We start from the raw sequence: 7,437 nt of genomic DNA, 5'->3' as shown, positions 1-7,437 counted from the left end.
GTGTGTGTGTGTGTGTGTGTGCTGGTGGGTGCCCCAGGTTGCCCTTTGCATTGTCACAGAGGTTTAATGAGGCCGGGCGGCACCGTTTGCAGCGTCTTCACCACCGGGCCTCATTAATGACGACGACACCCCCGGCTGAACGAAGCCCAGTTCTAACGAGCCACAAGATGAAGGCAGCGTGGGCGTCGCCACAGCGACAGGGACAGCCGAGGGTGGACGCAGCTTAAAAGATGGAGAAAGACGAAGTGTGAAGGCTCTCATTACTGCGCTGAGGTCAGAGCAGTGAGGACGTCCAGGTTTGTTCAGCTGAAACCAGATTCTGTAAACTTCACACACACACACACACAATACAAAAAAGGAAGCAAGAAAAAAAAAAACCCTGTGCATCACAGTTCCCAATATGCACAGCGCGGCCAGTATTCCCAACATATCCAGTGTTCTCACTATTCCAGTGTACGTTCAACATTTATTGAGCTTTGAAGTTGCATCTAGATGTCTTTGGATGAGCTCCCAGCTGGAGTGGAGGAATGTTCTGGACTATTTGTCTCTTTATCGTGTGTGTGTGTGTGTGTGTGTGTGTGTGTGTGTGTGTGTGTGTGTGTGTGTGTGTGTGCGTTCTTGTATTTCTATCCTTGTCGGGGCCAAATGTCCCCACAAGGATAGCAAAACGTGGAACGACGTGCCTTGTGGGGACCTTTTTCAGGTCCTAAGTAGGAGAAACAGTGTTTTCTTGACCATGTTGTTGTTACTGAAAAAAGTGAAAGTGCAAAAACATTTCTTTAGGGTTAGGCTTTGTTGTGGTGTGGGTTAGGGTTAGGGTAAGGGTCAGGGTTAGGGGCTAGACATGAATGGGAGTCAATGGACGATCCCCACAAGGATAGAAATACAAGACTGAGCGTGTGTGTGTGTGTGTGTGTGTGTGTGTGTGTGTGTGTGTGTGTGTGTGTGTGTGTGTGTGCTGAATGTTCCTCCTCCCATATGTTAAGGTGACACGTTCCAACTTTGGACTCAATATTCCAACTGATATGCTTTCAAACTCTTTTCATCTTCACGCTGTTTCAGTCCACGTCCAGCAAATGTCCGTCGGAACGTTGACATTTCCCTCCTCCGTCCTCCAGTCTGACTCGCAGCGGGATTGGACACACACTTTGTAGTGAAATCCCCTCTGAGTACAGAGTGGCCCACCAAACCTCCAGCTGACCTCTACTAATGTGGAGGTGAGAACTCGCTGCGTCTACCAGACACAGGCCACTCTCTCAAATCACCATGGTAACCAGTGTCAACGGCTGATTGGCTGGATAGACTGCCTCATTCTACTGTCCATCTATCAGGATGTTTGTGACTTACTGACATTATTGTTTTTTGACTACTGTCTGAGAGTTTAATGTTGGAGTTTTGAGGGGATTTCTTCATGTTTTATTATAGGAACAAAGTAATCTGAACTTGCGGAGTGTTTGATAGTCAGAGGTTGTTTCACCTTCAGGAAACAGTGAAATAAACTTTGTTTCTGTGATGCAGGACATCAGAGCAGAGGGGAAATAAAAGCGGGATTCATTTGGATTTCTTTGATTTCATCATTTCCCAGCCGGACTCAAACAGTAGTCAGCTCACTCGCTGAATGTGAATGTGCTGCACCTGTTCGCCAGGTACGCTGGCAGCGTGCTCTGCATGCAGACGGGGACGGCTGCTTCTCATATTTAGTGGGTGTGTGAGCGTGCTCGCCATGTTAGAGCTGACATTAAACGCTCGGGGAGAGAACAAAGAGACTTTGTTGTGGATCTCTTCTGCCGGAGGCTTCGGTTCTCATTAAAGCTTCGACCGTTCTCCAGCTGATCAGAATAAATATGGAGGGTTTATGTAACGCCTCATTAAAATGGGAGAGCTGCTGTGAGGAGAGGAGAGGTCTCACTCTGCCGCAGAAACACAGGCAAAAGCAGCTCCACATTCACGCTGCTGGAAAAGGAAACACACACACACACACACACAGAAAAAGTTCGATCCTCCTCATCAGTCCCAGCTCGTCACCCCCCATCAGTTCCTCAGACAAAGAGGAGCAGGAGCAACTTGCACCTCCCAGTTAGCACAGGTGGTTGTTCTCAACCAAATATCAGCACATGGATACAGGATGCTGACTGAACTGTTCCTGTCACCACGGCAACAAATAGTGTTTCCAAGAAAGCACACTCAATCCTGGATCGAGCTACCTGAATCATAATCCAAGTTCAGAGAAGAAATGCCTCATAATATTAATATGATTCTTCTGTTTGTTTGTTTGATTGTAATAATAATATTAATTTGCCTCTGTGCATTCCTGCAAGAAACAGCCCTGTGTGTCCGTTAGTCACCATCAAAAGGTGCTTTTCCACTCGTCCCTGCTTGGCCTTACGGTTCGCTTTGGCCGGCCTTGGCCCCGGTCTTGGCGCAGGTGGAGTCGACACGGGGGCTGTAGTGTACCTGCAGCTCGGTCAGTAGCTTTTTGCTGGAACCAGAGAGCCAGAGGAGGCTCTGAGCAGTGAGATAAAACACTGTGCAAAAGAACAGGCAGCTTTGGAAGACAGTACAGCAGGATGAAGCTTAAGATGAGATGAAGAAGAGGAGGAGGAATGATGGAGAGCTACGGTAATGGTAGCTAATGCTAGTTTGCCACACTTGCCATGTAACAACTCCCGGTTATTATATCGTACATTTTTCAATTCATGACTGTTTTGTATTAAAATAAGCATGCGGTATGTGTGTGTGTGTTTCAGATCACTCTCTACCGCAAAATCGCTGCAAACTGTCGGTCTTGTCGTTCAACTGAGCCTCAAAGTGGTGGGATGTCATTGAGTCTTCCAGTCTTGGGTTACTGTAGCGGATGAGATGACAGTGTCTTTTACATGTACATATTTCTGTGTGAAGTTATTATTTTGTCTTGCAAATGGACTTTTTTTTTTCAGGAAAAGTTTCGAAAACTGTCTGTCACTGCAAATATCTCTTCTGCCCGATAAATGTTTGTATTTTTTGCAGAAATATCCTTTTTATTTAAGAGTTGTATTTTTGAAAGTTACCACAAGGTAAGGTAACCACAGAGGTTACAACATTTAGTAACATTAAGAAGAAATAGGAATACTTTTCTTCAAATCATTGTGCCAAAACTTGACCGACATTAATAGACGAAATGAAATCATGACGCATTTGTCTACAACCACCAAAATCACAACCAGGACAGAGGAACACGGACTGGGAAAATGGATCACACACACCAGAAACCACACACACCATGAAAGTACCTGGTATGAGGGGTTACAATGTAATGGAAACACACGAGTACCAGGGCTGGACTGGGTAAATAAAAGTGAGGCTAAGTGAGGACGAGTGCAAAAGTGCCTAAAAAGACTCAAACAGCAGATTTTACAGCTTCATCAGTATTTTGCTTCGCATCAGAAATTTTTGAAATGTGGAAATCTCAGAAAATCGGACCATAGACTGTGTGCTGACTATAATTTTATGGCTTCTGTTCCTGACCTTCACGGACGGGGTGTGGAGGAACAGCTGAGGTCAGGGGGGCATGGAGTGGGAGGGCCAGAGGGCCATTTTATTCTTCATATTAATCCTGCTATCTTAACAGAGGCACTTATAGTTTGTCACAAATGAGGCCAGGATGATACAGAGGATCAACCCAGCAACCTTTGGACTGGATTACCACCCACTGAGTCACCTGAGTCCGTCGGATGTCACTCAGGTATCAGACACAGACTTCCTCCTGCTTTATAGAGTTATCTTGTGACATTGTTTCAGTCATCATAACTCCAGCCACCAGAGGAAGACAAACACCTGACCTTCTTCCCTCAGCAGGTGCAGTCAGGTCCCGTCTCCAGACCGTTTGGAGTCTGTGAGAAAATACATCATCCTGTGTTAAATTAGCCCGACAGAATTCAAACCAGCTGTGACTCATTTTTCTGACTCACAGAAATGAAGGAAAGCACCAGAACGGCTGCTTTTGAGCCTGCAGTCAGGAAACACTGGATGTGTTGGAAAAAGCCTGACCTGTGACTGTCGGCGTGTTCATCGCCATCTGAAAATGTGCAGACAGCCTCCCGTGTCCGTGACTCCCTGAGCTCCGTCTGTCTGCTGTTTCCTCCACGGAGAGGGGGCGTCGTCTCTCTGTTCGGAGACACCTACACTCATCCTGTTTTTAGCAGCTCCAAAAGACACGCCGCTTCAGAAACGAAGCATGAACTGTTTGTTTCATGTCTCAGAGGACTTCCCTGCTGACTGCTGTATTGAATTCTGACACTTGTAAGGGGTGCTGCGGATTTAGGAAAAGATATAAGTTGAAAGATAAACCTACAATAGCAACCATGCAAAAAGCATTATAATCCTGTAAATCTGGACAACCAGCAGAAGAGTGAGGGGAGGGGCGCAGTGAAGCTCAGTGAGACACGTTAAAGTTACAGAGAAACAATGCGATCACGGGAAACACTGCAGTGAAGCGATGCACTTCAATTCAATTCAATTCAGCTTTATTTATGAAGTGCCAATTACAACATGATTGTTTCTAGACACTTTTACAGAGAAACCCAACAGATCCACATGAGCAAGCATAAGCAACTGTGGAAAGGAAAAACTCCCTTTTAACAGGAAGAAACCTTTGCAGAACCAGGCTCAGAGGTGGTGGCTTTCTGCTGTTCCGGTTGGGGTGAGGGGACAGAAAGAGAAGGAGATAGGACAGACATAGTATCTACATACAATTCATATATAAACACAGGGTACATAGGCTACAAGAGGAACAATCATCAATGACATGTAGTAATACAATGAAATTACAGTATTCCATGAAATTGCATTGAAACGAGAGAAGGATCAGAACTGGGAGCCGGTTCCACATGGTAGGAACCCGGGGTTAAGTAAACCTTACACCCACTGGGTCCAGGTTACCTCGATCAATCAGTGGAGCAGCTGATTTGATTGATGCCCAATTAGAATTGCCCCCATTGAATCCAGGCTGTCTCAATGGATCGGCCGCGATTAATGTTCTGTCTGCGATCCCTCAACCACGGCTCTAGTCCACCTAGGAGACAGCCTCTTCGTCCAGGGTTTGGTGTTCTGACTTTTTGGTCTCCCATAGTGGAAAGAGAGAGAGAGGGGGAGAGATCATTTTATTTCCATTGAAGTGGACACAGGTTCACAGATTTATTCAATAAATCCACGACTCATTTTCCCAACATCACCTTACAGAACAGTTACATAATAGTTGAGAGAGAGAGACAGAGAGAGAGAGCAAGCAGGCGCAACCCCTAACTGTAAGCTTTATTGAATAGAAAGGTCTTAAGCCTCGTCTTGAAAGCAGAGACACTTGTAGTCTTCTCAGAGTTCAGAGGTCATACCTGCATGATCACAGACACATTTGCATGATCACCCTGATCTTTACTCACTCTGCACTCTTGACATTCTGCATGTGGACTCAGTCACCTTGCTGTCTTGCCGGGTGTTAGGCTAATGGCTATCTGTATTAGGTCTCCCCTGATGCCCTGGTTTGTAATTTGATACCAAGATCCTCGGCTTGCACGACCCAGATAACTACCAGCTCTGTAGGATGTTCTCTGTTATATCTCTGTGCAGGTGTAGTAGCCAGTCGTCTGGTGAGTCGGTTCCATTCGAAGGACCGTTGTTGTATCTTTGTACTCTCTTCTCTCCTCTCTTTTTTGTTTCGCTTGTTTCTCTCACACTCTCTGTCTCCCTTACTGTCTTTCTGTCTCCCTGTCAGGTCCAGCGATATCATGTAGCGGTATTCAAAATTGATAAAATAAAGTAAGAGGACCATCATGAAGAGGAGCCTTATATTCATAAGCTTCTCTTGGAAGGGAACATCTGACCGGCACATTACAGCAGGTAAAAAAAAAAAAAAGAAAAAAAGAAAAAAGAAACACTACAGCAATGCGATGCAATGAGGTGATACAGCAAAACACTAGTTATTCATTATATCCACAACATGCCTTCACACTACAGTATTGCAGTGAATTGCTACGTTGAAGTGTAACAGTGAGGAGTTACACAGTGGTGTGAGTGTCATGTTACAGGCAGGATGGGGTTTCCAGCTCCGTCAGGTTTCAGTTTGATGACCTTCACAGCAGCCACTTCTCCACAGCTGACACTCCTCTCCTGAACAGGGACTCACAGATTATTACCTCCTCAGCAGCAACTTTATATAGACACACACACACACACACACACACACACACACACGCGGGCAGCAGTATCGACCTCCCTGCAGAGTGACTGTGTGTTGGATCAACACCATTCACTTCCTGTCAAAACTCATCATTGAGATAATTATCAATGAGGATTTCAGAGGTGCTGTCATTTAAACAGACTCATTAATAAGTTATTAATAAGTGCCGTCAGAGTCTTTTATTGTGAAACAGCTGCAGTGTGACAGCTGCTGTTAACCTGTTGTAGTTTATCCTGAAAGTTTGAAGCGGCTGTTTCATTCTCGTCTCGTCTCATCTCTTGGCGTGAGACAGAAGGTGACGCTGAACTTGTCTGTGGGGATCTGAAGACCTGATGGAGGACAGACGGCCATCGATCGCGCCTAGGGTTGCCAACTCCCAGAGATTGAAATAAGGAACGCCTCTCGCGGGCAGCTGAAAAAAACAAGGTTTTTTGGGGGTGAAAAACGCACATACAACAGCATGTTGCCACAGTTATACCTATTACAGACTATAAAAACACATTAGGCTACTGCATTACACCTACAGTGGCAAGACTGCAATAACTCATGATCAGCTTGATCTGTTTGTATTTGAGGCCTACAGTGAGACAGTTATCATTCCAGTATCATCATCATCATGGACAGCAGCTCTCAGCCACTGCACCGGACGGTAGAGCAGCTCAGCAGCTCCTTCAGAGGCGACTGAGACCCTCAGAGCAGGAAGGAGCTACCACAGGCCTCTCATCCCCACCGCTGTCAGACTGTACAATTCTACTGTGCAGAATATAACCTAATCCTGGACATTATAATATCCTGCACCCGCCCTTTCAGAAATTCAGCGACACTTTATCATCCATTCACTCTGCTAAAACATATTGTACGTATTATATCATACTGCATCATATATTGCATATTGTATTGTATATATTGTGTGTATATATATATATATATATATATATATATATATATATATATATATATCCTGTTACATTTTTAAGATTCAGGTTGTACATACAGTTAAATCTTCATTGTCTTTATCTTCTATTGTCCATCCTAGTATGATTTGCACTATAACTTGTTAATTATTGCACCGTGCATTACTTTTGCACCCTGCTGTGTGTTCTATGAGCCGATACACCTGTAAATTTCTCCACTGTGAGATTAATAAAGTCTTCTATTCCTATTCTATTCTATATTTGTTGCTAAATGTGCAAAATAACAAACAGCTGCTGTCTCTTCTGGATTTT

Source organism: Salarias fasciatus, chromosome 6 (genome assembly GCF_902148845.1).
Source record: "Salarias fasciatus chromosome 6, fSalaFa1.1, whole genome shotgun sequence".
Taxonomy (NCBI): Eukaryota; Metazoa; Chordata; class Actinopteri; order Blenniiformes; family Blenniidae; genus Salarias; species Salarias fasciatus.
This window is presented reverse-complemented; position numbering follows the sequence as displayed.